The sequence below is a fragment of the Physeter macrocephalus genome, unplaced genomic scaffold (assembly GCF_002837175.3).
Source record: "Physeter macrocephalus isolate SW-GA unplaced genomic scaffold, ASM283717v5 random_5419, whole genome shotgun sequence".
In the NCBI taxonomy this organism is placed as follows: domain Eukaryota; kingdom Metazoa; phylum Chordata; class Mammalia; order Artiodactyla; family Physeteridae; genus Physeter; species Physeter macrocephalus.
Genome location: NW_021150703.1, coordinates 1 through 4,561, shown reverse-complemented (window position 1 = coordinate 4,561; position 4,561 = coordinate 1). Strand labels below are relative to the sequence as shown.

The window sequence follows — 4,561 nt, the reverse complement described above, 5'->3', positions numbered from 1 at the left end:
TCCCCTGCATCGGCAGGCGGACTCAACCACTGCGCCACCAGGGAAGCCCGGGTTTTTTTTTTTAATTGACTTATACCATAGATATTTTACAATAATCTTGTTTTATTTTTATAACCAGAAGAATATAATTTTGTTTTTTTAAAAAAAACTTTGATAAATGTTAGCCTAAATTGATTGTGGGAAGAAAAGAACTTGGGGGAAAGAGCCTGGATTAATGCCTAGTATAGATCCTGGCATACACAAGGTGTTTAATAAATGCTCTCATGACTCTGGAGCTGAGCTCTGGGTTCTATTTCTGGAGATAAAAATGATTAGAAATGCAGGCCTTGGTGACAGACCTGGGTTTGAACCCTGGAATTTCTGCCTCCTGACTGTGTGACTTTCAGCGAATAACTTAACTTTTGTGAGCCTCAGTTTCCTTATCTGTAAAATGGGGAGGGAGAGGTATTAATACCTTCTTCACAGCATTTTCAAGAGGATCAAATGAAATATTAACTATAAATTACATAGTTCAGTGTTGGTACATAGTAAGGGCTCAATAAATGGCGACTCTTATTACTGACTTTGAACGAGGCCCAGGTCCTCTCAGGCCCCCAATTCTTCTTTAGTCAGCTGAACACAGTCACCTCGGGGTGTGTGAGGGGCGTCAAACAGAGCAGCAGGAAAGCTCTTGTACAGCTGTCTTGCCTCTTGAAGAGCGTCCACCTCACCCCCAGCACAAGGACTGTGTTACTTTTTAAGACTTCCGACGCCAGGAGAGGGAAGCCACTCTGGGGTGCTGTAACTGGGGGGAGCTGACTAACAGGCTTTGTCTACACCCAGGTGCTGAGCGTGGGGAGCCTGACGTTTTGAAGGATGAGCTTCAACTCTGTGAAGGTGATTGTTTGTCCGGTGGCTTTGGGGGAAACAGAATTAAACAAAGACACGAAGGCTTAGGGCTTTGTTGGGAGGAAACAAGGTGACGAGGGTGTTTCATGAGCTGAAAGTCCTGGGCAGATATAGGAGATGTGGCAAGGTGAGTGGTTATAACATGGGCAGATGGAGGTGGGGGCGGGCGTTGTCTGCCCCAGTCAGACTGTCTTGGAATCTCTTCTGATCTATAACCCTGACTTGCAGGTTGACTGTGACCAGTCTCCCAACCTTTCTGGGCCTCAGCTTTCCAACCAGCAAGATGGAACTTAATCAGTACCCTCTCTCTTGGAATACTGGGTTGTTTAAGCATGCAAGGGAAAATTAAGGACCTGATTTCTACAAAACTCAAATTACAGAGTAATTGTCTCTAAGCATCATGATTTTTACAGCAAGCAGATATAAATATTATGGCACTTTGCTTGGTAGCACTTTGATGAGATGGAGGAATTTGTAGGAATCAACCAGTTTTCCAAAAAGCCTCATAAACGAACGCTGCCAGATAAGAAAACCTGTTTAACTTTGTTTAATCCAATATTTATATAATCTGCTTAGTCTCGTAATGCCAGATAATAACCCAAGAAATGCAATGGGAAACACATATACATTCAAAGAAATGGAAATGAAATATGTTAATATTCTGCATCAAGGTATTACCAGTGGCTGCCACTGGGTGGTAGCATTGTGAGTAATCTTCATACTCTTTTCTTTCATCTGAATTTTCTGATTTTCTTCTTTTTTTTTTAAACAAAACAGATACTATCTAATTTTTTTAAATGTTGTTAATTAAGTAGTGTAAGAAAGTTTTCACTGAGTGTAAAATGAGAGAGAAACTGTTACATATACATACATTTTAAATGTTTTTTTCTCATCAAAAAGTAAGTCATGTTCACTGTAGAAAAAGTAGATATCGTCACGTATTTGTGAATTAATTCCCCCAAGGAATGAATTCCCCGCCCCGCCTCCCCCCACCCGAGACACCAGAGGTACTTGTTAATTATACTGCCAGAGTCTCATTTCATGCCGTTCTTGGTTTGCCTTCTGTACCCTTGGTGCTGACCTCTCTGGTCACTTGCAGACACTGGTTCCCGTTTGCACATTAGCCTAAAGACAGTTCAGCATACTGAATGTTTATTGCCATGAGCTCAGTGCCCCCTTCAGGTGTTTGTATCCTGGGGCTGATCTGGAGGGCGGAAGTGTACAGAGTGGGGACTCCTGCCTGCCCTTGAGGGGAAGAAGGTGACAGGCTAGGAGAGAAGTCACTGGGAATAGAGTTGGTGCCAAGAACCAGAGGGTGGTGACTTCCCTGGTGGTTCAGTGGGAAACACTCCACGTTCCCCATGCAGGGGGCCCGGGTTCGATCCCTGGTTGGGGAACTAGGTCCCACATGCATGCCACAACTAAGAGTCTGCATGCCACAACTAAAGTTCCTGCGTGCCGCAACTAAGACCCACCGCAGCCTAAGTAAATAAATATTTAAAAAAAAAAAAAGAACCAGAGTGTGAATGAGGTGGGAGGGCCACCCAGGCCAGATTAAAGGGAAAGCTGCACCTCAGGGCAGGTATAGGGCTCGATTCACCCTAGGCAGCCCAGACAGGAGCTCCACACTGGGGTCAGGGGCCGGGGCCCCCACGGTCCAACCCAGCTTGGCTTCCACAAGCTCAGGGCCTGGTGGGGCTGGAGCCACGTGGCTAAGTGTCCTCACCTGCATCTGGATAGGAATGAACAGGCACAGATTGCAAACGGGTGGCCTGTGTGTACAGATGTATATTATCTGGCTCACAGAGTATCTTTATTATTATTATTATTATTGTTCTTAATATATTTCATCACGTCTACAACTAACAGTTTTTCACATCTGGAGATCTATGAAATCAGGGTGTCTCTTAAAATCACTGGCAACTTGCAGTTATAATTGGCAGTAGTTTTCCTTCCATAAAATGACATTATTCTCACAGACCATGATATCTTTGCTTCGATGGAGTATGAATTGCCAGCTTTTTTTAGAGTCAAGAAGTTTATGTAAAAACCTGGGTTTCTGGCTTCTCGTGGGAAATTAGAAGACCTGTAACATGGGGCAGGCATTGCTGCGGCAGCTTTCGGGGACTGCGGGGTGGTGCCTGCCCCTTTAGATGAAAGAGGAACCCTCCAGTTCGCTCCAGTGCCCCCTGCAGATCAATGGAAAGTCTCTGGGTGAGAGAGCTCCACTTCCCTGCAGTGTAACTTCTCCCCACCCAGAGGATACAAATATGCAGTCACTGATTTCCCTTCTTTGCAGGTGCCCCTGGGGAGGTGATGCTGTCTGAGGAATCAGGTGAGTGTCTGTTAGGGGAGAGGAGTCGTTGGTACTGGTGTTGAACGAGGTCTGGGCACTGTCTTTCCCCCAAAAGAGGCAGCTGCTGTCAGGTGCACGGCTGTGAGAGATGGGACTCCAAGTCTGCTTGGGGCCTGGGCCTCTGACCTGGGCTCAGCAAGCAGTCGGGGCTGGCTGTGGCTTGAGACAGGGGGCCAGTGGATGTTAGAAAGGGAGTCCAGGCAAGAACAAAGGGATTATTAATAACAATCTATAGATAGAAAGATCCCCTAGGGGCTGGAGAATTCAACAGGGGCATTTTCAGAGGTCACCTGTGGCATTTGTTAAGGACCCAAGCTGGCCTGGGCACTAATGTTGAGTTTCTAATTTCCAGGACTCCGAAGGAGAGGCTCTAACCCAGAGAGTGGTAAATATGCAAGCTCCTAGAGGAGAGCGGGAGGCGGCCTGGATTCCAGGGGGTGGGACGGGACCACAGGCAGCCTGTGGGGAGGGAGAACAGTCCCAGCAGCATTGCCATCACCAGCCAGAGTGTCACCGTGATCCAGGAAAGGGGCCTCCGGGCTCAGAGGACATGGAACAGAACAGACACAGGCCTGTGGAGGAGAAGGGCATCAGTGGGGGTCCAAGGACAGCCACCACCCCACCTTCAAGCTTTGCCCTGACCAGACCTGCAGTGAGTGCCCTCTGACCCAGGAAACAGAACCTGGGAGAGCCATTCTCAGTGAGGCAGGGGAGCGAGAATCCCACCAGCTATCCCGTGTCAGAGTTAAACCCTCGTCTCTCTCTTGTTCCCAAGGAGAAGTGGAGCCCTCTCGGTTAAGAAGACTAAATATAAAGAAGGATGGTAAGGAAATTGGGGTTCCAGGGCTGCTGCTTTTGTCTGGTCCAGATTTCTCTGGGTAGAAAGTCAGCTGGTGGCCTGGAACGACAGTAATCATGGCCCACCTCTGCCGCGGGCCCTGCAGTTTGCAAAATCCTCAGCTTAGAATCACCTTGAGAAGGTGGTACAATGATTCCTGTTTTGCAGATATGGAAACTGAGGCTCAAGGACGGGGAGTGGTCTTACAGCTAGTGAGTGACACGACTTGGGCTAGGATCCTGGTCCTGCGCTCTTTCTGCTGTACGCAGAGTCACTAGCATGATAAACGCCCTCCAGGCCTTATGGCCATAATGGGGAGCTGGGAACAGGCTGGGCCGCGGAAGCTGTGAGGTTAGATTAGACTGGACTCTAGGGAAGGAGTGATGAGAACCGGAGGGACTGCCTCGACTCCAGGCCTGGAATCGTGGGGGCTTCGGGGAGGAGGGTAAGGGTGGGAGGGGAGACCATGTTTTTTGGGG

At 48.0% G+C, this 4,561-nt stretch overlaps 1 long non-coding RNA gene across 1 annotated transcript; it reads left to right on the top strand.

The window, feature by feature from the left end:
* The first annotated feature begins 29 nt into the window (after positions 1–29).
* On the top strand, positions 30–4,503 carry LOC112063214 (uncharacterized). The gene is made up of 4 exons (XR_002890930.3): positions 30–876; positions 3,188–3,223; positions 3,597–3,629; positions 4,020–4,503. It is a non-coding gene; the product is annotated as an uncharacterized lncRNA (long non-coding RNA).
* Positions 4,504–4,561: the final 58 nt, after the last annotated feature.